Source organism: Colletes gigas, unplaced genomic scaffold (assembly GCF_013123115.1).
Source record: "Colletes gigas isolate AHSC1104 unplaced genomic scaffold, ASM1312311v1 Colletes_gigas_Sc00009, whole genome shotgun sequence".
NCBI classification, from domain to species: Eukaryota; Metazoa; Arthropoda; class Insecta; order Hymenoptera; family Colletidae; genus Colletes; species Colletes gigas.
This window is the reverse complement of record NW_025106638.1, coordinates 9,307,786-9,334,739: the sequence shown is the minus strand read 5'-3', so window position 1 is coordinate 9,334,739 and position 26,954 is coordinate 9,307,786. Positions and strand designations below refer to the sequence as shown.

The following is a 26,954-nucleotide window of genomic DNA, read 5'->3' as shown; positions in this document are numbered from 1 at the left end:
CGAGTTTAAGGGGTGAAACCACCCCTTGAAGTTTTGGCTCGAAACGGCTATCTCGAAAACGGAAAGACATAGAAAAAAATTGTTAATGGGCGAGATTGATGGTTTCTTATGTACAATAACATGATGTTAAAAAATTTTAAAAAATACAATTTGTTTATAACAAAAAAAAATTTATTAACTTAATTTTTCATTTTATTGAAATTTTCATAATCACAAAAAATGACGAGCATTTTATTCCAAATCCATTGGTATGCGATTTTTTAAAATTGCCTCTTACAGTTTTGCAGATTTTGATGATTTACATCTTGCACGCACATCCATTATGGTAGTAGCCGTTCTAACTTTGATTTTAATGAACCACTGTAGGCTTGCACTACTTCTAGAGGACAAAATCGGGAAAAATACAAGAATACCAATTTGTTGATGGAGGCTTCGTTAAGAAATTATTAACGTTTAAAGTTCCGCCCGTACTGAATTTTTTTCTCCGAAATGCCCAAGATTTCGGGGGAATGTGTAATGACCAAAAATGATTATAATCGACCCCTGCAACCGAAAATAATTTTTTCAGAATGGTTTGAAATTTTTCAATTTTGTTGAAAAATTTCACACAGTCTCGAATTTTTTTCTCAAAAGTGCGTAGGATTTCGGGGTTATATATATTGACCAAAAATGATTGAAATTGACTCCCGCAACTGAAAATAATTTTTTTAGAACGATTTGAAATTTTTTTTTTTCGCTGAAAAATTTAGGCTCCTACCCTGTCGATTTTTCTTAAAAATTCGTTTTTCATTTTTAATAATTTTGTTTGACGCCTTACAAAAAAGTTGGCCAATACTTTTTTGTAGGTACCTATGAGCTCTACTTCAGAAAAAAGTTTCAATGAAATATATTCACTATTGTAGGAGTTATGGCTGTCTGAAGTTTGGACCATTTTTATGGGGTTTTTCTCATTTTGCGGGGTCAAGGATCAACTTTTTGCATATTTTTGCAATTTTTACATATTCTTCATCTAAATACACGTTGTTTGCCGCGTGAAACATTAAAATCCTTCAATCCATTCAAAAGTTATGACGTTCCAAAGAGTGACTTTTCTAGCCTGAAATTATATTTTCGATGAGGAATTTTTTTCTCGAAAATGGTTAGGATTTCGAGGGTATGTCTATTCACCAAAAATGATTGTAATTAATCTCCGTAGTTAAAAATAATTTTTTTAAAACGATTTGAAATTTTTTTTCGCCGAAAAATTTAGGCACTAGTCAATTTTTCTCAAAAATTCGTTTTCCATTTTTAACAAATTTGTTCGACGTCCTACGGAAATTTTCTTTAGTACTTTTTTGTAGGTACCTATGAGCTCTACTTCAGAAAAAAGTTTCATTGAAATATATTCACTATTGTAGGAGTTGTGGCTGTTTGAAGATTGGACCATTTTTATGGGGTTTTTCTCATTTTGCGGGGTCAAGGATCAACTTTTTGCATATTTTTGCAATTTTTACATATTCTTCATCTAAATACACGTTGTTTGCCGCGTGAAACATTAAAATCCTTCAATCCATTCAAAAGTTATGACGTTCCAAAGAGTGACTTTTCTAGCCTGAAATTATATTTTCGATGAGGAATTTTTTTCTCGAAAATGGTTAGGATTTCGAGGGTATGTCTATTCACCAAAAATGATTGTAATTAATCTCCGTAGTTAAAAATAATTTTTTTAAAACGATTTGAAATTTTTTTTCGCCGAAAAATTTAGGCACTAGTCAATTTTTCTCAAAAATTCGTTTTCCATTTTTAACAAATTTGTTCGACGTCCTATGGAAATTTTGTTTAGTACTTTTTTGTAGGTACCTATGAGCTCTACTTCACAAAAAAGTTTCATTGAAATATATTGACTATTGTAGGAGTTGTGGCTGTTTGAAGATTGGACCATTTTTATGGGGTTTTTCTCATTTCGCGGGGTCAAGGATCAACTTTTTGCATATTTTTGCGATTTCTACGTATTCTTGATTAAAATACGCGTCGTTTGCAATTTTGAAAATTAAAATCCGTCAATCCGTTCAGAAGTTATGACATTTTCAAGATCCGCATGAAATTTTCGGACATCATTTCTGGCCATAAATTACATTTTCGATTAGGAATTTTTTTCTCGAAAGTGCGTAGGATTTCGTGGGTATATGGATTGACCAAAAATGATTGTAATTGGCCCCCGCAACCGAAAATAATTTTTTCCTGGAGGATTTGAAATTTTTTAATTTCATTTTTTAATAACTTTTTAACGAAGCCTCCATCAACAAATTGGTATTCTTGTATTTTTCCCGATTTTGTCCTCTAGAAGTAGTGCAAGCCTACAGTGCTTCATTAAAATCAAAGTTAGAACGGCTACTACCATAATGGATGTGCGCGCAAGATGTAAATCATCAAAATCTGCAAAACTGTAGGAGGCAATTTTAAAAAATCGCATACCAATGGATTTGGAATAAAATGCTCGTCATTTTTTGTGATTATGAAAATTTCAATAAAATGAAAAATTAAGTTAATAAATTTTTTTTTGTTATAAACAAATTGTATTTTTTTAAATTTTTTAACACCATGTTATTGTACATAAGAAACCATCAACCTCGCCCATTAACAATTTTTTTGTATCTCTTTCCGTTTTCGAGATAGCCGTTTCGAGCCAAAACTTCAAGGGGTGGTTTCACCCCTTAAACTCGAGTTACCGCAGCTAAAAAAAAATACGTGTCGATTATTTTTGGCTGCTTTATAAGTGTACAAAGTTTCATCAAAATCGAAGCCGGACCGTTCGCGATGGTTCCTTGTTAGTCGATTTTTAATTTCGTCGTTTTTGGACAACTCGTCAGGTATCTGTTATATGTCACCGTTTATATAACATGAAATTGATGTTGCATCTTCAAGGATTTCTGCAACTTCGGCTTACTTACTTTCAGAAAATGAAATTTAAAATAATACGATTTTTTGAAGGTTCTGGAATACTCACTTAATTCCAAAATAAAATTAACTGGTATTTAAAACCTTTTTAAACGCTGGCAATCAGTCAAAAAATATCAAGAAAATTACATTGAAAGACTATATAAACATTATTTTAAATTAAATAAAGTCTCTATCGCGTTTGTGCATTTCTTTCGAGGCGACCTTCATATATGTATGAACATGATTTAAGCCCTATTTTGGCCTCTACAGTCTCCCATTAAAATTTTTCCCTGACGTGGCCGAACACCCTGTATACATATATAAATTAAAACTAACAATCGAAATGTTGCATATAATAAAAAATATTTATGTCTGCATATAAAAATAATTATATTTACAAACACTGTGACACTGTAAAAGAATATAAGTGACTATTTAAATTCAGAAAAATTATTTGTTCAACGTGATATGAATTTTTACTTACGAAGATATTAAATTCTTTACCGTGGCCAAGTTATCAGTCGTGCAAGTAATATTAATAGTAATTTCGGATTTACATTACGCGATTAAATTCTAGTAAAATGTGACAATAATTATTGATATTTTCGAATCTTCTAAAGAATCTAACGGTTCCTTGACATGTTAAGAATCCCTAAAGGGGCCCCAAAAATATACAAGACGAAACATCGAACTTTTTACAATAATAGTTTAGTCACTTTAGTAGAAAAAATACTACACCGTGAAGTGAGACATTATTTCGTATTCTATCGATTTTAACAATTACATCCTGATAATTAAGAGTGAACGAAAAAATACTCCACCGTGAAGTGAAACAACTATATTTTTCAAACACTGTTATTGGTAAATGCATAACAGGATGAAAACAAGTTTTTGTGTAAAAATGTTTGCAGTCTACGTGCGATTCAGCCTAATGCGTATAGAGCAAATGTTAACAATTAAAAAATGGACATTTCAGACGTAAAAAAAAAAAAAAAACTCACAACGGCTGCTGGAGGTCTGTATTTCGGTCGAATAGTCGATTACGTTCTGCGCGGCGCGCTTTCGATCAAACGGTTCGTGTCGAAACGGGCGCTTGCAGAAGCAGGCCAGGCAAGAAAGAAGCCGAGAATTCCACGAGTGTTAACTGAAAAATGAGCGCAATCACGATCTGGCTTTTGTGCGCGGAGCGTGCTGGTGCAAGCCGGTATCTCCTGTACATTCCATTTGAGAAACGTTTAAGCGCTGAAAGGTGGAGGTTCGGATTTAATGCACGACTTCCTATTCCACCCACGTAGCCACAAAGAGGTCGGACCAAAGCCCGTTTCTATGCCTTTCCGTGACACGGCGTATACCTTAAAGATAAAACCAGCGTCGCATTTCAACTCCGAGGTGAGACAAAAAAATCACAATTCCGCGACTAATTCCGTTCTCTAACACCCGAAAGTCTTCGTTCTTTTAGGTTAGGTCCGCAAAAGCTACCCTAGTAGCACAAAAATATTGGTTATATATTTTTTTCGAATATTGGAAAAATATTTTTTGAGCCACACTTTTTCATATTAGATAAATATTAGATGTAATATTGTATACATGTTCAAGAAATATAAATTTAATGTTTAGAACATATAAGCTAAATATTCGGAGAATATAAAATAGATATTTGAATAACATTCAATAAAACCTTTAAATTTAAGAAAAAGTTATACAAGAAATTAATCTCTATATATATATCAACTACTTTCTGTACACTGCTTCAGGAAATTATTGTACTTTGTCTTCGAAAAAACCTTGTTACATTCAGAAATTTTTATACTGCTTGGGGGGCGGGATTTGAACTCGGGACCTACCGTTTACTATGTGATGTGCTTCCTCGCTGAGCCATGCGAACCTACGTTGTTACTTTCATTACTTTTTAGACTTATAAAGGCTCAAATATATACCCTATTAAACACCCTATTAAACACTATTCAAATAATTTTGAATAAAATTTTATGTAGATAAATGTTTACATAAAGCTATTTTTATATAGATTGTTCAAATAACCCCTGGAAAAAATTTTAATGGGCGATTCTAGAGACCAAAATAAAACGAAAATCAAGAATACTAATTTGTTGATGGAGGCTTCGTTAAAAAGTTATTAACGTTCAAAGTTACGGCTGTAGAACGGCAATTTGTCCACCTACTTGAATTTTTTTCTCGAAAATGCGTAGGAATTCGGGGATACTTGTATTGACCAAAAGTGATTGCAATTGACCCCCACACCTGAAAATAATTTTTTTAAGACGATTCGAAATTTTGTTAATTTCGCCAAAAAATTTCACATCTACGCGAATTTTTTTCTCGAAAGTGCGTAGGATTTTGGGGATACTTGTATTGACCAAAAATGATTGCAATTGACCCCCGCAACTGAAAATAATTTTTTTAGAACGATTTGAAATTTTTTTTTGTCCGCTAAAAATTTAAGCACCTAGCCCCCTTGTCGATTTATCTTAAATATTTGTTTTTCATTTTTAATAAATTTGTTTGACACTCTACAGAAATGTTGTCTAATACTTTTTTGTAGATACACATGGGCTTTACTTCAGAAAAAAATTTCAATGAGATACCTTTACTATTGTAGGAGTTATGGCTGTTTGAATATTGGACCATTTTTATGGAGTGTTTCTCATTTTACGCGGTGAAGGCACAACTTTTCGAATATTTTTGGAATTTCCACGTATTCCTCACCAAAATACGCGTTGTTTGCATTTTGAAACATTAAAATCGTACAATTCGTTCAGGAGTTATGATGTTTCAAAAATTCGCATAAAATTTCGGGAACCATTTCAGATTATATTTTCGGTAAGGAATTTTTTTCTCGAAAGTGGGTAGGAATTCGGCGATAATTGTATTGACCAAAAGTGATTGCAATTGACCCCCGCAACTGAAAATAATTTTTTTAAGACGATTCGAAATTTTGTTAATTTTGCCGAAAAATTTCACATTTACGCGAATTTTTTTCTCGAAAGTGCGTAGGATTTTGGGGATACTTGTATTGACCAAAAATGATTGCAATTGATCCCCGCAACTGAAAATAATTTTTTTAGAACGATTTGAAATTTTTTTTTGTCCGCTAAAAATTTAAGCACCTAGCCCCCTTGTCGATTTATCTTAAATATTTGTTTTTCATTTTTAATAAATTTGTTTGACACTCTACAGAAATGTTGTCTAATACTTTTTTGTAGATACACATGGGCTTTACTTCAGAAAAAAATTTAAATGAGATACCTTTACTATTGTAGGAGTTATGGCTGTTTGAATATTGGACCATTTTTATGGAGTGTTTCTCATTTTACGCGGTGAAGGCACAACTTTTCGAATATTTTTGGAATTTCCACGTATTCCTCACCAAAATACGCGTTGTTTGCATTTTGAAACATTAAAATCGTACAATTCGTTCAGGAGTTATGATGTTTCAAAAATTCGCATAAAATTTCGGGAACCATTTCAGATTATATTTTCGGTAAAGAATTTTTTTCTCGAAAGTGGGTAGGAATTCGGCGATAATTGTATTGACCAAAAGTGATTGCAATTGACCCCCGCAACTGAAAATAATTTTTTTAAGACGATTCGAAATTTTGTTAATTTTGCCGAAAAATTTCACATCTACGCGAATTTTTTTCTCGAAAGTGCGTAGGATTTTGGGAGTACGTGTATTGACCAAAAATGATTGCAATTGACCCCCGCAACTGAAAATAATTTTTTTAGAACGATTTGAAATTTTTTTTTGTCCGCTAAAAATTTAAGCACCTAGCCCCCTTGTCGATTTATCTTAAATATTTGTTTTTCATTTTTAATAAATTTGTTTGACACTCTACAGAAATGTTGTCTAATACTTTTTTGTAGATACACATGAGCTTTACTTCAGAAAAAAATTTCAATGAGATACCTTTACTATTGTAGGAGTTATGGCTGTTTGAATATTGGACCATTTTTATGGAGTGTTTCTCATTTTACGCGGTGAAGGCACAACTTTTCGAATATTTTTGGAATTTCCACGTATTCCTCACCAAAATACGCGTTGTTTGCATTTTGAAACATTAAAATCGTACAATTCGTTCGGGAGTTATGATGTTTCAAAAATTCGCATAAAATTTCGGGAACCATTTCAGATTATATTTTCGGTAAGGAATTTTTTTCTCGAAAGTGGGTAGGATTTTGAAGGTATGTCTATGCATAAAAAATGATTGTAATTGACGCCTGTATCTAAAAATAATTTTTTTAGGACGATTCAATGTTTTTTAATTTTGTCGACAAATTTCACACCTTCTCGATTTTTTTTCTCGAAAGTGGGTAGGATTTTAAGGGTATGTCTATTCACCAAAAATACTTGTAATTAACCCCTGTAACAAAATATAATTTTTTTAAACGATTTGAAATTTTTTAATTTTGTCAAAATATTTCACACCATTTCGAATTTTTTTTCTCGAAAGTAGGTAGGATTTCGAGGGTATGTCTATTCACCAAAAATTATTCTAACTGACCCCCGCAGCTAAAAATAATTTTTTGAGAATGTTTTGAAATTTTTTAATTTAATTTTTTAATAATTATTTAACAAAGAATAATCAAGAATTTGATATTCTTACGCCAATAGAATTTTCTATAAATTAATAACAATTAATTCACGCATAAAGGCAAATTATGTTGACTATTAGAAAACAGTCACGTAATTTTTATTTCTTTGTTCCACCATTTTGTTCCATTTCGATCCCTTTATATCCAACTAGATCGTTCGTTCTTTGTAACTCTTTTAAATCGTTTTGTTCGCACGTATCTCCAACGCATAGGGTCTTAGAACTCATGAGAACTGGGTTCTGTCGTTCTCGGTGACACAATAATTTCCCATCGCTGATGAGTTCACAGAAGTTGAGCGAAAGAAACCGGTTACGAAGAAGCGGATAATCGCTGAGAATCTATTGCATGTCGGAGTTAATAACTCTAATTGGAGTGCAGGCAGTTTTCGAAACAGCCAAAACAGCTACTTCTTGAGAAACTCAGCGACAAATACTCTAGTGTAAACCTTTGAAAAAAATCAATTCCTTTTTTTACATTTTTACCAAGAATATTCTGTTTTGGAACTCTTTGTTTTTTCGTAGTTTTTTAGTTCACGAAAATGATAGAATAAACTTTAAACGCATATTTCTCTGGAAAAGCTGTATTTTTTTAACTGGTTTCCAACATACTCCAAAATTTATTTGACCAATTTGGTGTACAGATTCGGTACGTTTCTCATTACATTCACAATTTTTTTAGTTCTCAAATATGGTAAAAATGTTCAAGGCTATTGCCCCAAAAAAAAATATTTGCTCTGTTTATGAAGAAAATTATCTAGTATATTTACATATTACACATACGTTCTTGTAACGTTTCAAAAACAAATTGCAAAAATATCATACTTCATATGACAAATAACGTGATAAAGAAAATTAGTTTAAAAGTGAATTCGAGTCATTAATAACATTAAAAACGTCGTTTAAAGTCCCAAACAATTAATTCGTTAACATCAGCCTTGAAATTTCTTAGTTTACTTTGCATCAGCAAATCCTAGTTAAAAAATTTATGCTCCTTTGTTGACTCCTGAATCTGTGTGTTCTGCTGTCGCAATCCTAGCGTTAATTCATTGACAATTTACTCAGTTCAAAGACGAACGACTGGCAGTCGACGCATGAAGGCGACAACATACAGTGCCGAACAAAAGTATTGGCACAGACCGTATTTTCAAATAAAATGTTACGTAGCTGTGAATAAAGTACAATGTCTTCTTTATTTTTGGTATCTATACTATTATATAAAGAGAGAGCCGATTTTTATGTTCGCGCAAAACTCAAGACCTATTGAACCGATCTTCCTCAAATTTTGACACATTATTCCTGCATACTCTAGGACGGACATAGGCTATGTAGCATGTCTCAGAAGCGCGTTATTAACATGTAATTTATATGCAAAGATTTCATGTGTACGACTGTTTGGCAGACCACGCGACCCCTGTATACGACAGTCTACTTGCGCGCGCATGCGCGTATTCAGCCCGCGCGATACCTCGCGCGTAGCAGTACTGCAATGTTACCGCCAGGTGGCGAAGCTTCTCGAGCGCTTTCTCGCGAGAGAATTGAATTATCGCGGATATACACTGCGGAGCATAACTATAGCACCACTACAATTTTTAACATTTCCGACCTGTAAGAAAATAATTTGAAACAACCAATTATATGGTACGAAAAAGCATTGTGAATAATGGATTTTAGGTGAAATTTATTGAAGTTGTCTACTTATATGTCAAGATTTAATCGATAAACGTTTGACGATCGGTGCAAAACGATAGAACCGGTTCATTTTTAACGCACTTCAAGGGTTTCTGTTGGAATTTTTTTAGTAAACTCGGGAATTCTTAGTTAATTGATACAATGCCACGTGGCAGCTAGCTTAATGAACAAGAGCAAGGTGCAATTTCAGCGTACAGAGAGCAAAAAATGGGGGATACGTGAAATCGCACGTAAACTCGGGCGATCTCATAAAGTTGTAGTGAATTTTTTACGCGATCCTACTAACAAGGAACCATCGTGAACGGTCCGGCTTCGATTTTGATGAAACTTTGTACACTTATAAAGCAGCCAAAAATAATCGACACGTATTTTTTTTTAGCTGCGGTAACTCGAGTTTAAGGGGTGAAACCACCCCTTGAAGTTTTGGCTCGAAACGGCTATCTCGAAAACGGAAAGAGATACAAAAAAATTGTTAATGGGCGAGGTTGATGGTTTCTTATGTACAATAACATGGTGTTAAAAAATTTAAAAAAATACAATTTGTATATAACAAAAAAAAATTTATTAACTTAATTTTTCATTTTATTGAAATTTTCATAATGACAAAAAATGACGAGCATTTTATTCCAAATCCACTGGTATGCGATTTTTTAAAATTGCCTCCTACAGTTTTGCAGATTTTGATGATTTACATCTTGCGCGCACATCCATTATGGTAGTAGCCGTTCTTACTTTGATTTTAATGAAGCACTGTAGGCGTGCACTAAATCAAAGTTAGAACGGCTACTACCATAATGGATGTGCGCGCAAGATGTAAATCATCAAAATCTGCAAAACTGTAAGAGGCAATTTTAAAATATTACATACCAATGGATTTGGAAAAGTTTGGCCACCCTTGGGAAAAATTTTAATGGGAGATTCTAGAGGCCAAAATAAGACGAAAATCAAGAATATCAATTTGTTGATTGAGCCTTCGTTAAAAAGTTATTAAAAAATTAAATCAAAAAATTTCAAATCCTCCAGGAAAAAATTATTTTCGGTTGCGGGGGCCAATTACAATCATTTTTGGTCAATACATATACCCACGAAATCCTACGCACTTTCGAGAAAAAAATTCCTAATCGAAAATGTAATTTATGGCCAGAAATGTTGTCCGAAAATTTCATGCGGATCTTTAAAATGTCATAACTTGTGAACGGATTGAAGGATTTTAATTTTCAAAAATGCAAACGACGGGTATTTTAATCAAGAATACGTAGAAATCGCAAAAATATGCAAAAAGTTGATCCTTGACCCCGCGAAATGAGAAAAACCCCATAAAAATGGTCCAATCTTCAAACAGCCACAACTTCTACAATAGTCAATATATTTCAATGAAACTTTTTTCTGAAGTAGAGCTCATAGGTACCTACAAAAAAGTACTAAACAAAATTTCCGTAGGACGTCGAACAAATTTGTTAAAAATGGAAAACGAATTTTTGAGAAAAATTGACTAGTGCCTAAATTTTTCGGCGAAAAAAAATTTCAAATCGTTTTGGAAAAATTATTTTTAGCTGCAGGGGTAAATTACAATCATTTTTGGCGAATAGGCATACCCTTAAAATCCTACGCACTTTCGAGAAAAAAATTCCTTAGCGAAAATCTAATGTGAGGCCAGAAATGGCACTCGAAAATTTCTTGCGTATCTTTAAAACGTCATAACTTCTGAACGGATTGAACGATTTTACTGTTTCAAACGGCAAACTATGCGTATTTTGGTAAAGAATATGTAGGAATTCTAAAAAAAATCAAAAAGTTGATCCTTAACGCCGGAAAATGAGAAAAACCCCATAAAAATGGTCCAATCTTCAAACAGCCACAACTCCTACAATAGTCAATATATTTCAATGAAACTTTTTTCTGAAGTAGAGCTCATAGGTACCTACAAAAAAGTACTAAACAAAATTTCCGTAGGACGTCGAACAAATTTGTTAAAAATGGAAAACGAATTTTTGAGAAAAATTGACTAGTGCCTAAATTTTTCGGCGAAAAAAAATTTCAAATCGTTTTGGAAAAATTATTTTTAGCTGCAGGGGTAGATTACAATCATTTTTGGCGAATAGGCATACCCTTAAAATCCTACGCACTTTCGAGAAAAAAATTCCTTAGCGAAAATCTAATGTGAGGCCAGAAATGGCACTCGAAAATTTCTTGCGTATCTTTAAAACGTCATAACTTCTGAACGGATTGAACGATTTTACTGTTTCAAACGGCAAACTATGCGTATTTTGGTAAAGAATATGTAGGAATTCTAAAAAAAATCAAAAAGTTGATCCTTAACGCCGGAAAATGAGAAAAACCCCATAAAAATGGTCCAATCTTCAAACAGCCACAACTCCTACAATAGTCAATATATTTCAATGAAACTTTTTTCTGAAGTAGAGCTCATAGGTACCTACAAAAAAGTACTAAACAAAATTTCCGTAGGACGTCGAACAAATTTGTTAAAAATGGAAAACGAATTTTTGAGAAAAATTGACTAGTGCCTAAATTTTTCGGCGAAAAAAAATTTCAAATCGTTTTGGAAAAATTATTTTTAGCTGCAGGGGTAGATTACAATCATTTTTGGCGAATAGGCATACCCTTAAAATCCTACGCACTTTCGAGAAAAAAATTCCTTAGCGAAAATCTAATGTGAGGCCAGAAATGGCACTCGAAAATTTCTTGCGTATCTTTAAAACGTCATAACTTCTGAACGGATTGAACGATTTTACTGTTTCAAACGGCAAACTATGCGTATTTTGGTAAAGAATATGTAGGAATTCTAAAAAAAATCAAAAAGTTGATCCTTAACGCCGGAAAATGAGAAAAAACCCCATAAAAATGGTCCAATCTTCAAACAGCCACAACTCCTACAATAGTCAATATATTTCAATGAAACTTTTTTCTGAAGTAGAGCTCATAGGTACCTACAAAAAAGTACTAAACAAAATTTCCGTAGGACGTCGAACAAATTTGTTAAAAATGGAAAACGAATTTTTGAGAAAAATTGACTAGTGCCTAAATTTTTCGGCGAAAAAAAATTTCAAATCGTTTTGGAAAAATTATTTTTAGCTGCAGGGGTAGATTACAATCATTTTTGGCGAATAGGCATACCCTTAAAATCCTACGCACTTTCGAGAAAAAAATTCCTTAGCGAAAATCTAATGTGAGGCCAGAAATGGCACTCGAAAATTTCTTGCGTATCTTTAAAACGTCATAACTTCTGAACGGATTGAACGATTTTACTGTTTCAAACGGCAAACTATGCGTATTTTGGTAAAGAATATGTAGGAATTCTAAAAAATATGCAAAAAGTTGATCCTTGACCCCGCGAAATGAGAAAAACCCCATAAAAATGGTCCAATCTTCAAACAGCCACAACTCCTACAATAGTCAATATATTTCAATGAAACTTTTTTCTGAAGTAGAGCTCATAGGTACCTACAAAAAAGTACTAAACAAAATTTCCGTAGGACGTCGAACAAATTTGTTAAAAATGGAAAACGAATTTTTGAGAAAAATTGACTAGTGCCTAAATTTTTCGGCGAAAAAAATTTCAAATCGTTTTGGAAAAATTATTTTTAGCTGCAGGGGTAAATTACAATCATTTTTGGCGAATAGGCATACCCTTAAAATCCTACGCACTTTCGAGAAAAAAATTCCTTAGCGAAAATCTAATGTGAGGCCAGAAATGGCACTCGAAAATTTCTTGCGTATCTTTAAAACGTCATAACTTCTGAACGGATTGAACGATTTTACTGTTTCAAACGGCAAACTATGCGTATTTTGGTAAAGAATATGTAGGAATTCTAAAAAATATGCAAAAAGTTGATCCTTGACCCCGCGAAATGAGAAAAACCCCATAAAAATGGTCCAATCTTCAAACAGCCACAACTCCTACAATAGTCAATATATTTCAATGAAACTTTTTTCTGAAGTAGAGCTCATAGGTACCTACAAAAAAGTACTAAACAAAATTTCCGTAGGACGTCGAACAAATTTGTTAAAAATGGAAAACGAATTTTTGAGAAAAATTGACTAGTGCCTAAATTTTTCGGCGAAAAAAAATTTCAAATCGTTTTGGAAAAATTATTTTTAGCTGCAGGGGTAAATTACAATCATTTTTGGCGAATAGGCATACCCTTAAAATCCTACGCACTTTCGAGAAAAAAATTCCTTAGCGAAAATCTAATGTGAGGCCAGAAATGGCACTCGAAAATTTCTTGCGTATCTTTAAAACGTCATAACTTCTGAACGGATTGAACGATTTTACTGTTTCAAACGGCAAACTATGCGTATTTTGGTAAAGAATATGTAGGAATTCTAAAAAAAATCAAAAAGTTGATCCTTGACCCCGCGAAATGAGAAAAACCCCATAAAAATGGTCCAATCTTCAAACAGCCACAACTCCTACAATAGTGAATATATTTCAATGAAACTTTTTTCTGAAGTAGAGCTCATAGGTACCTACAAAAAAGTATTGGCCAACTTTTTTGTAAGGGGTCAAACAAAATTATTAAAAATGAAAAACGAATTTTTAAGAAAAATCGACAGGGTAGGTGCCTAAATTTTTCAGCGAAAAAAAAAAATTTCAAATCGTTCTAAAAAAATTATTTTCAGTTGCGGGAGTCAATTTCAATCATTTTTGGTCAATATATATACCCCCGAAATCCTACGCACTTTTGAAAAAAAAATTCGAGAATGTGTGAAATTTTTCAACAAAATTAAAAAATTTCAAACCATTCTGAAAAAATTATTTTCGGTTGCAGGGGTCGATTACAATCATTTTTGGTCATTACACATTCCCCCGAAATCTTGGGCATTTCGGAGAAAAAAATTCAGTACGGGCGGAACTTTAAACGTTAATAATTTCTTAACGAAGCCTCCATCAACAAATTGGTATTCTTGTATTTTTCCCGATTTTGTCCTCTAGAAGTAGTGCAAGCCTACAGTGCTTCATTAAAATCAAAGTTAGAACGGCTACTACCATAATGGATGTGCGCGCAAGATGTAAATCATCAAAATCTGCAAAACTGTAGGAGGCAATTTTAAAAAATCGCATACCAATGGATTTGGAATAAAATGCTCGTCATTTTTTGTCATTATGAAAATTTCAATAGAATGAAAAATTAAGTTAATAAATTTTTGTTTGTTATAAACAAATTGTATTTTTTTAAATTTTTTAACACCATGTTATTGTACATAAGAAACCATCAACCTCGCCCATTAACAATTTTTTTTTATGTCTTTCCGTTTTCGAGATAGCCGTTTCGAGCCAAAACTTCAAGAGGTGGTTTCACCCCTTAAACTCGAGTTACCGCAGCTAAAAAAAAATACGTGTCGATTATTTTTGGCTGCTTTATAAGTGTACAAAGTTTCATCAAAATCGAAGCCGGACCGTTCACGATGGTTCCTTGTCAGTTTAATAAACTGAATTAGAAATTTAACACTTTATAGCCATTTAACCTAATTATTACGTTCCAAATACATTGCTGCTATAGTTATGCACCATTGCAATATTTCATTTATTATTATACTTCGTGTTAAATAAATGTTATTTTTCTATTTTTTTCATTGATTATAATTTTTTTCTAATCCTTTTCACGTGGTATTATTAACATTTAGAAATCATCAGTTACAACTACAAAACTCTTGAAAATTATAGCGGTGCTATAGTTATGCTCCACAGTGTAGTTCTTCGTTCACCAGTGTGAATTGTTGTGCCTTTCATCGACCAGGTTTAACAGGGCGATACACGTTGAAAGTAATTTCGACGAGCGCGTGAAATCGAATGCAAAATCGCTGGCGCGCGGAGAGAAGAAAGAAAACAGAGAAACGGGCCGCACGAAGATCTAACAAACTCCTTTCGCGAGTCATTAACCGAGGAACCTGTGTGGCGCCGTTAATCAGCGATTAACTATACATTAAACGAGGTGAATCGTAATTGCCACTATTTTTCCAGCGGATGCGGACAATTAGAAAATGGCTGGTCGCACTTTCTCTCGGACTTGTACGGCGTGAATGATTTCTACGGCGATCCATTAAGAAGAAAAAAAACGCTACATAGGTCATGATCGTGACCCACATTTTGAAGATTTATAAAAGGAATCAAAAACTCACTTTTGGTTCAGACTGCGGATCATCGTGCAAATTCATATTTTTATTAATAAAATTAATAAAATTGAAGCTTTGTAGAGGGTTGTTGTAGATGTTATGTTTTATTTTTACAGCACATACTCATGATACATTTGGTATCGTAACATTAGTTTTAAGTAACATTTATATCAAATAATGCTAAATTTATAGTAACTGATAACTGACGCACAATGAATTTTCATGAACCGAGTTCGGTGAATCCTGGGTTACAGTAGTTACATTTTGCGGATGACGCAAGAGGTCGCATTGTTGTATCAGGATAGCCAACAGTTGTCTTAATCCCTAGATATAATAATTCGTACCTTATTTTAAGTATTTCTTATATTTTTGCATATTAAATGAATTCTGTAGTTTTTTGATGATTAAAACTTTCCCATAAATGCATAAACATCCGCAGTCTGGTTATGATTTATCGACGTTGGAATATTTCTTTTTGACTTTCCTTGTTCGAAGTCGTGGACGTTCGTTGCCCTAATTAACTGTTTGACTTCTATCGAGTTTTGCTATCCGAGGTAGCTTCATACTTTTAACATTTTTATAAATAATTGATATTACATTTAAAAATGTCCATAATAATATAAAATTAACAGATGTCGAAAATCATTCTATCGATGAATTTCAGTTTTATTTTTTGTTTCATTTTATTCGATCGTTACGTTTGGTATTGAAAAAAGCCTTGATCCCTTGATGTACACTAAATGTACACTATTTAATTTTGTTTTACGAATGTCTAAACTTAACTAACATTATTCCAATTTCTGCTCATGTTTTCTCGTGCGTCGTCAAGCCTGGCTATTTTCTGACGTTTCAGAAGTGTAGGTGCAGACATCATTTTTTGTCTTATAATGTTTGAATTATGTTTAAGGACACGTTGGACGGTCCAACGAGAAACGCCGAGATCACATTCCTTCGCAATTTGTTTACAGCTTTTTAACGTATTGCTCGCAACTTTAGCAATTTGCCTTTCAGTACGAGGGGATAACTTCTTCTTAGGTCCCCCTTTCTTATTTTTCCCACACTTAGTAGAATCGCGTAAAAAATTCAGTACAACTTTATGAGATCGCCCGAGTTTACGTGCGATTTCACGTATCCCCATTTTTTGCTCTCTGTACGCTGAAATTGCACCTTGCTCTTGTTCATTAAGGTAGCTGCCACGTGGCATTGTATCAATTAACTAAGAATTCCCGAGTTTACTAAAAAAATTCCAACAGAAAGCCTTGAAGTGCGTTAAAAATGAACCGGTTCTATCGTTTTGCACCGATCGTCAAACGTTTATCGATTAAATGTTGACATATAAGTAGACAACTTCAATGAATTTCACCTAAAATCCATTATTCACAATGCTTTTTCGTACCATATAATTGGTTGTTTCAAATTATTTTCTTACAGGTCGGAAATGTTAAAAATTGTAGTGGTGCTACAGTTATGCTCCGCAGTGTATATCCGCGATAATGCAATTCTCTCGCGAGAAAGCGCTCGAGAAGCTTCGCCACCTGGCGGTAACATCGCAGTACTGCTACGGGCGAGGTATCGCGCGGGCCGAATATGCGCATGCGCGCGCAAGTAGACTGTCGTATACAGGGGTCGCGTGGTCCGCCAAACAGTACAAAAAAATTCAGTACAACTTTATGAGATCGGCCGAGTTTACGTGCGATTTCACGTATCCCCCCTTTGTTGCTCTCTGTACGCTGAAATTCTGCTAATTTGGACGAAACGATGACGCTTTAGCCAGATACGAGTTTATCTGCCAATTATGCTCAAATTCGAAATCTCTCGGAATTTTGCGTCCGTGGAGAAAATTCTAACTCTAAATTGAATTTAGAGCAGCGGTGCATCTATACTGTGAGAGATGGAGGATTAAAAATTGGCAGAAATGATCACGATTTCTGGTATTTGACAAAATTGTATCAATCCCTTGCCTTATGATTTAATTTCTGAAAACATCTGATCAAATTTTAGAAAATATACACATAGTTTTAGAATTTTTGAACATACAGACATAGTTTTAAACAATTATTGTGCAGAAGAAACTTTTTAATTTTCGTCTTTATAAAATGATAATATATATAATAAATCTTGTAGGTAAAATGATAATATACACTGTGGAGCATAACTATAGCACCACTATAATTTTCAAGAGTTTTGTAGTTGTAACTGATGATTTCTAAATGTTAATAATACCACGTGAAAAGGACTAGAAACAAATTATAATCAATGGAAAAAATACAAAAATAACATTTATTTAACACGAAGTATAATAATAAATGAAATATTGCAATGGTGCATAACTATAGCACCAGTGTATTTGGAACGTAATAATAAGGTTAAATGGCTATAAAGTGTTAAATTTCTAATTCAGTTTATTAAACTGAGCAGTTTCGATAATGAGTAGGGCCTCCTTTTTTATGTATTAATTCAAAAATACGATTGTTCGTACTTGTAATGAGTTTTTTCAAAGTTTCTTCGCTAATTTGATTCCACGCTTCGATAACTGCTGTTTTTAGCTCCGAAATGTTCGAAAATTGTCGATTATTTCCATAAATATGCCGTACCATGATACCCCACAGGTTTTCAATTGGATTTTGGTCCGGGGAGCATGCAGGCCATTTCAATACATTGACATGAAACGTTTCAAACTGTGATTTGTCGGATATTATGGATCGGAGCATTATCTTGTCGATAAGTCCATGAAATGTGATTGTTCGCACGAATAAATGGCAATAAATGATTTTCGAGTATTCCAATATACTCCGCGCTATTAATTCGTGTAGTTGGAAAAGCTAATCCGAGCTTGCCACAGGAGCAGAATGCACCCCACACGATAAGTGTCCCTCCACCGAAATTACGTTTCGAAAAGTATTTTTGTTCTTTACGAAGCTCCCTCCAATATGAATCAAATCCATCCGGACCGTCCAAATTGAATTTTTTTTCGTCAGAGAAAATAACGTAAGTTGAGTAAAGAATATTGAATATGAAGCTAAAATCTCGATTTATGAATTCCTAAACTTAACTTACATTATTCCAATTTCTGCTCATGTTTTCTCGCGCGTCGTCAAGCCTGGCTATTTTCTGACGTTTCAGAAGTGTAGGTGCGGACATCATTTTTTGTCCCATAATGTTTGAATTATGTTTTGTTGCGTTTATGGGGCTTCACTTAAATTAACAACACACTGCACTGCACAGTTCAACATATATATTTATTCGTTTCAACAATGGGTCATGTGGGCACACGTGTTCATTTGACCAGTTTCCTCAAACCGACTGCCCATTGTTCTCGGGCCACCCTTCCGGCCCCGGCAACCGACTCGCCCCGAAGGCTCCCGAGCCTACCCGAACCGCGCACGAAATACGTGCAGTTGCACCACGCATTGTTCCAACATGTTTAAGGACACGTTGGACAGTCCAACGAGAAACGCCGAGATCACGTTCCTTCGCAATTTGTTTACAGCTTTTCAACGTATTGCTCGCAACTTTAGCAATTTGCCTTTCAGTACGAGGGGATAACTTCTTCTTAGGTCCCCCCTTTTCTTATTTTTCCCATACTTAGTAGGATCGCGTAAAAAATTCAGTACAACTTTATGAGATCGGCCGAGTTTACGTGCGATTTCACGTATCCCCATTTGTTGCTCTCTGTACGCTGAAATTGCACCTTGCTCTTGTTCATTGAGGTAGCTGCCACGTGGCATTGTATCAATTAACTAAGAATTCCCGGGTTTACTAAAAAAATTCCAACAGAAACCCTTGAAGTGCGTTAAAAATGAACCGGTTCTATCGTTTTGCACCGATCGTCAAACGTTTATCGATTAAATCTTGACATATAAGTAGACAACTTCAATGAATTTCACCTAAAATCCATTATTCACAATGCTTTTTCATACCATGTAATTGGTTGTTTCAAATTATTTTCTTACAGGTCGGAAATGTTAAAAATGTTAGTGGTGCTACAGTTATGCTCCGCAGTGTATATAATAAATCTTGAATTTATTTACCAATAAATCTTCATTGATAAAAACCAAGGTGGCGCCTTTAATTGCTTATATAATTGCATAATAATGATATATCGTTGATAAATAATCTTATTCTCCGAACGGATTTGAGGATTTTAATGTTTCAAACAGCAAACAACGCGTATTTTGGTAAAGAATATGCAGAAATTCTAACGATATTGAAAAAGTTGTTCCTTCACCCCGGAAAATGAGAAAAATCCCATAAAAGTGGTCCAATATTCAAACAGCCATAACTCCTATAATAGTGAATAGCAGTGTAATCAGGGCGTGATCGATTCAGGAATTGGCTGATTCTCTCAGAATTTAAAGGTCGTCGAATATTTTGGTCGCCCAAGAACATTAACGCGTTCATTTAACACGTTTTTTGGAGACTTAAAGTATGTTGACACGTTTAAAAATCTTTTGTTTTAGAATTTTCTATTCCTCAAGTAAGGTTTCTATTCCTCAGGATGCTTTGCCAGTGTTTCGTGAAATGGTACAAACGATTTATATTCGACCTTAACTTGGAATACAAGTATTTATTATTAAAACGTTCTTTGTTTTGTTTACATCCGGGGAAAATTCTAAAACAAAAGATTTTGAAACGTGTCAACATATTTGTTATCAAAAATTAGGCCGAGAAATTTCGGTTTGAAATTTTCTTTTTAATGGTAGGAAGACTATACTATATCGAGAATTTTCCAAATATGTTTATTTATCCCATAAGTATGTGCAATCATTTTCTCGTTCAAAATATTAAAAATTGTGCTTATTGTAACTTCTTATTACGTTATAAGATTCATTTTTATTTTCTGCTATAAAATTGAAATAGATCATCACGCATATTTTCAAAGTCATACATTTAGGGGAAATGATAAAAAATGAATTTTCTCGAGAATGTACACTGGAATTCCCCCTTTAAAACAAACTTCTGAATGGACGGTGATGGTGTGACCGATCCAGAGCAGAGATTGAATCAACATCGTTAACTATTTAATCGGTGATGCTGCAAATGGTCGACGGTGATCACGGCGGTAAAACGCGATGCACGCGATAGAGGAATCCTCACCTTGAACGTTATGCAACCCGCAATTAACATACGCGCATAGTTGAGTCGGTTGGGTTTACTTCGTAGAAAAAACTGCGTCGACGTTTGCGTGTAATAGTCGTTTAAACCAGTGTTTCTCAAATTATTTTGACCGCGACCCACTTGAACGGAACACATACTCGCAATTAGATGGTCCATTGGTCTCTTCTATGTTGGAAATATCCACAAAAGTCCCATTTCGAAGTGTCAAATTGGAAACTAGTGGACTCCACCAGTTATCATCAACTGAAAATTGATATTAGTTTATCTGAAAACTGATTCTGTTGTTATGTTCCTTGCATATTGAATGATATGCCAAGTTCGTTGAACTCATTTTGAACTTCGATAAAATTCGTCCCATTGTCGTCAAAGTAAATATATTGACTTCTCCCTCTTAGTGAAATAAATCTATTTAGGAACTTTTTTGGAATCAAATAATTTTTTGGTAGTTTTTATATTGCAATTTGTAGCTGACTAGAAACTGATTAATTTTTGTTTACTACATTTTTCTGTCAGACGTGAAACACTCTGTATACTGGAATTATTTTATCCCTCGTCCTAGAGAAAACTATGAAGCGACAAAGTGATAAATAAGACTGCGGATGTTTATGCATTTATGGGAAATTTTAATCCTCAAAAAACTACAGAATGCATTTAATATGCAAAAATATAAAAAATAAGTAAGATACCAATTATTATATTTAGGGGTTGAGCCAGCCCTCTGCGAAGCTTCCGTTTCATTAATTCTATTAATAAAAATGTTGTTAGATTGTTGGATACATATATATATATAACGGTTTAATAATAATGAACAATACAGAAGTGATACAACGCATGACGACCAAACAACGAAGTCGGTGGAAAGCGACGCAACACACATGCGCGCGTTCTCACTCGCGCACACTCCTCTGCGCATACTCACAGGCGCACGCTACCGGGATATGTGACAAACTTCCATCAAACGTCAATTTGCATAAAGATCCGCAGTCTAGTGATAAATGTCAAGTGTCCAAATATTAAAGTTAGTTATACAGTGTAATTTGACAAATCCCTAATTTACATTTGTTCTATGCACCAAGAAAATCTCTGAAATTGGTAGCCATTCGCGTCGAGTGTGGCTGGTTCAAACGATGCCAGTATCTCGACGAGCAATTAGAAAATTCCGTGGAACTTCTGCTCTCTCCTCGAATACGCTTTTTCTGTCCTCTAAAACTCTCTGCTCGTCGTGTTCGAGTGCTAACGGTCGCGTAATAGAGCAATTACACGTCTCGTGCGAGATGTTTACAGTTAACCAGGCGTTCTAATCGAAATTTACAGAGTGGACTAGGAAAACTAGGCGCGCGTTGCTCGCGTCGAGGAATGAGAATTCGTTTGTGTACAAAATTGGTGGCGAAAGTTGTTGACATTATTGGGAATACGATCGAGCGCGGTTACGGTCGCGACACCGAGCTGCGTTGTTCATTATTCATGACGGGAACTTGGCGGTAATTATACATACAGTGGCTCGCGAAAGTATTCGAACGCTTACATATGAAAACTTGAATGGCCGAAATAATGTACGTTAAAGCAATTTGCTGAAACAAGTAGATAACTAAAAAACCCCAAACTAACTAACTGCAAACTAAATAACAAACTAGCCATCTGACATAGTAACTATCTAATACCAACCTAACTAATGATTTTCATGGCGGAGTACCGCGAAAGATATATTAATGCATTAAATCGTAAAAAAAGATTGACTTTTGCGAAAACCTACGTTAATAAAGGTAATACTATTTGGGATAAAGTCATCTTTTCTGGACGAGACAAAGTTTAATATTTTTGGCTCGGATGGTGAAAATTATGTGTGGAGAAAACCAAATACAGAATTGGAAATTGGACATTTACATGAAACAATGAAACCGGAGGTGGGTCGGTGATAGTATGGGGGTGTATGGCTGCCAGTGGCACCGGAAATTTAGTATTTATTGACGGAATACTTGATAAATATAAGTATTTAAGTATTTTAAAGAATAATCTTGAAAAAAGTGCCAGTAAACTGGAATTAGGATTATTGGCAGATTTCCACTTCCAATAAGATAATGATCCGAAGCATACTGCTGGAATTGTAAAAGAATGGATCGTATATAGCACGCCGCACATGTTAATTACTCCACCGCAAAGTCCAGACGTAAAATTTATGGGCTGAAATCGGGAAAAGGTTAAATAAATTTCAAGTAACATCGAAGCAAACACTGAAAAATTAAATTATAGAAATATGGAACTCCATTGAGTGTAGTTTTACAAAATCATTGGTTTATAGTATGGAACGTCGGCTAAGAGACATTATAGCTGCTAAAGGTGGTCCAACGAAATATTAATATTAAATAATTTAATAATACATGTAGCGTTCGAATACTTTTGTGAGTCACTTACCATAAGTGTTTCTAATAAATGTGTCATAACTCCTACTTACGTTGTTGAATCACTTTTTACTATCTGACAATGGCTTTTCTTTGTTTTAAATTAATAAGTTCATCTATTTAATCGCGTTGGAATGGAGAACACAGAAATTATTTATGTCCTGTATCCGGAAGATTTCTACCGAGAAAGCATCTATTTTATTCTTTTACATATGTATATATAAAAGAACAAAATAACCCAGACCTAACCCAGACCTAACCCAGACTTAATTCAGACTTATTCCAGACCTAACCCAGGCTTAATTCAGACATAACCCAGACTTAATTCAGACATAACCCAGACCTAACCCAGACTTAATTCAGACTTATACCAGACCTAACCCAGACCTAACCCAGACTTATTCCAGACCTAACCCAGACATAACCCAGACTTATTCCAGACCCAACCCAGACCTAACCCAGACTTAATTCAGATCTAACCCAGACCTAACCCAGACCTAACCCAGACCTAACCCAGACCTAACCCAGACCTAACCCAGACTTAATTCAGACTTATTCCAGACCTAACCCAGGCTTAATTCAGACATAACCCAGACTTAATTCAGACATAACCCAGACCTAACCCAGACTTAATTCAGACATAACCCAGACCTAACCCAGACCTAACTCAGACTTATTCCAGACCTAACCCAGACTTAATTCAGACATAACCCAGACCTAACCCAGACCTAACCCAGACTTATTCCAGACCTAACCCAGACCTAACCCAGACCTAACCCAGACCTAACCCAGACCTAACCCAGACCTAACCCAGACTTAATTCAGACTTATACCAGACCTAACCCAGACCTAACCCAGACTTATTCCAGACCTAACCCAGACTTATTCCAGACCTAACCCAGACCTAACCCAGACTTAATTCAGACATAACCCAGACCTAACCCAGACCTAACCCAGACTTATTCCAGACCTAACCCAGACCTAACCCAGACTTATTCCAGACCTAACCCAGACCTAACCCAGACTTAATTCAGATCTAACCCAGACCTAACCCAGACATAACCCAGACCTAACCCAGACTTAATTCAGATCTAACCCAGACCTAACCCAGACCTAACCCAGACCTAACCCAGACTTATTCCAGACCTAACCCAGACCTAACCCAGACCTAACCCAAACCTAACCCAAACCTAGGTCTGGTTATTCGGTTCGAATACTTTTGTGAGTCACTCACCATGCGTGTCTCTAATAAATGTATCATAACTCCTGCTTACGTTGTTGAATCCTTTTCAAATTTTACTGGCATAATCTTAAGACTTCCATCTTCCTATCGACATCTACTTGTTTCAGCAAATTGCTTTAACGTACATTATTTCGGCCATTCAAGTTTGCATATGGAAGCGTTCGAATACTTTCGTGAGCCAATGTACATTTTAACAGTTCGTAAATGGAACGAGACATTTTAAAGTCAGTGAGACTTCCTTTTGATAATTTAGCACGAAACATTCTGATTGTGACAAATTTTATTTACAAACTAGCTGTTTTTAGCGGTTTTAATTCTTGAAATACAGTAAGGAGCATAAGTGAACCAACGACCACAAGTTTTGCATAAATCATTATTTATTACTGGGAATACGGCATGTTTCGCGATGCAACACATAATTACTTGTTACAGATTATTTTTGAATTTTTCATAGTGATTTAAATTTGCAAGTGGTAATATAAAATATAGAAATGTAACAAGGTAGTAGAAAATACTAGAAAACATGAAAATTGAAATTTATGTATAACTTAATAATAATTTCCTTTCCCCATTAAAGGATTGATAGTTGAATTTATAAAATTAGAATCTAAAATTCGCAACAATTTAACAGTTAGAACTTTGGATTTTGTATTTAGGATTTCGAATTTCGAATTTAGTATTTAGAAATTAGTATTTAGAAATTAGAATTTACAATTTGGATGCATTATGCAATTGAACAAAATGGAAAATTTAAAAATTAATGGAAAATTCAACGCGAATTAAGGCTATCAAAAAGTATCAATCGGACGCTCATAAGTTCATAAAGAATTGATTCATTTTTAAGAGTCGAATATACTATTAATTCATATTCCCTTTTATAGTTAATTTTTCGACTAGAATCTTAGGTGTTACGATCAATGGTGATATAATATTATGTTTTTTAAATTAATCGTTTCTATGTATTCATTATATTCAGATGAAATTCTATTAGTTAACGACAATAGTGTTGCAATTTGTTAACATGTTATTAATCGAAGTTCTGGTTACAATAGTATTGGTTTGCACAGAGAACTAATTTATACGATTAATATTGTCATTCATTGCATCTTCACTGTTAAAGATTAAACAACAAGTAAATACTATAGAAAAGTTGAATTCTTCAGTTTACAGTTTACAGTTTATGAAACTTTGATAGGAGATAGACGTTATAAAACAAAGGTACATTTGATGTTGGTATATTGAATAATATATCAACATAGTGTTAATACATTGTATACGGGATACTCTTCTCTTTATTATTATAGAAAAATGTCCCATAGAAAAGTATTTTCTTTTTCCTCGAAGTGTAAGAATTTCTAAATAAAAATAAATGTTTTCATTCTGAAAAATAAAGGTGATTTTCATAATTTTGAAACTTTTGAAATCTTGAAAACACTTAAGGAACAACAAATGAATACTACAGAAAAGTTGTATTCCTCTGTTCAAAATGAAAACTATTTATATGAAATAATTTCTTCGACAACGCTCATACCACGCTGGAAAACACCGGTTCTCGTCCGATCACCGAAGTTAAGCAGCGTTGGGCGCATTTAGTACTTGGATGGGTGACCGCTTGGGAACAGTCCGTAGCGTTGGCAGTTTTTTTTTCTTTTTTTTATTTATAATATTTCTTTATTGGTTTTGTAATTGGGTACTACTAGTCTTTTAACACAAAATTTCATAAAATATAAATATTTATTATCGTTGGAAGCATAATTAATGAATTATTTAGAATTTTGATTAATGTATTATTTTTTATTAATTTTACACAATTCTTTTTTATTGATTATTTTTTAATTTTGATTTGCAACTAGTAATCAAAAATATAGAAATATAACAAAATAGTAGAATGGAGAAAATGGAGACTTGCGTTTAACTTAATAATAATTTCCATTCCCCATTAAAAGACCCTCATTAAAAATTGTTCAATTTATAAAATTACATCTAAAATTCGCATTAATTTGACAGTTAGAACTTAGGATTTAGTATTTAGGATTTCGAATATCGAATTTAGTATTTAGAACTTAAAATTTACAATTTAGATGCATTATACATACAGTAAGGAGCATAAGTGAACCAATGACCACAAGTTTTGCATAAATTATTCATTACTAGGAATATAAAAGAATAACAAAAAATAAACATTATAATTATTTTTATCGCAGTTAGAAGCAACATAAGAAAGTCTTTCAGAAATTAACATCTTGTTGTTTATGAATAATACGAACAATAGATTTACTAGTTTTGCACCACGTCCAATATTTGACAATATTTAATATATTATTTATTTTTGATATTTCGTTCGCAACCCTTTTGCTTAAAAAACTGCACTAATTCTCTTTGACACACTTTCTATTAACTTTTTACAATAATCTGGAGATATTTGTTCCCCACTGTTCTTGAATTCTGTTATGCAAATTCGTGATTGAAGTTGGTTGGAAGTAATATGAATCCCGAAGTCGTTTTTTCAGTAACCCCCATAGATTCTCTATGGGGTTGAGATCGGGGCTCTGTGCAGGCCAATCCAAAACAGAAAATTTTTTAGTATCGAGCCAATTTTTTACTCTTTTAGCAGTGTGCTTAGGGTCTCGATCATGCATGAAAATTACATTTTCTTCTTCGAATGGCATATTTTCAACAGCATCTGTGAGATGATCTTGTAAAATATCTTTGTACATATACTGATTCATGATGCTATTAATTTGGTGCAGTGATCCAACACCAAATTCTGTTAGGCGCCTCCAAAACATTAGGGATCCGCCGCCATGCTTTACCGTTTGCTTCACATGTCGTGGTTTAAGC

General features: G+C 34.0%; 1 protein-coding gene and 1 non-coding gene across 5 annotated transcripts in view; one reads left to right on the top strand and one right to left on the bottom strand.

Annotated features, from left to right (window-relative positions):
* The window catches only part of LOC122397247 (PTB domain-containing engulfment adapter protein 1-like), a 204,420-nt gene that overhangs the window by 68,436 nt on the left and 109,030 nt on the right, over positions 1-26,954 (bottom strand). The window contains exon 1 of one of the 4 annotated variants that reach the window (XM_043396290.1): positions 3,921-4,326. The exons of the other annotated variants lie outside the window; for them this stretch is intronic. The gene's annotated coding sequence lies outside the window, so the exon portion shown is untranslated. Of the gene's footprint in view, positions 1-3,920; positions 4,327-26,954 lie in introns of those variants that run through there. 4 annotated transcript variants of the gene reach the window in all.
* LOC122397584 lies at positions 25,631-25,750 on the top strand. The gene has a single exon (XR_006259133.1). It is a non-coding gene; the product is annotated as a 5S ribosomal RNA (ribosomal RNA).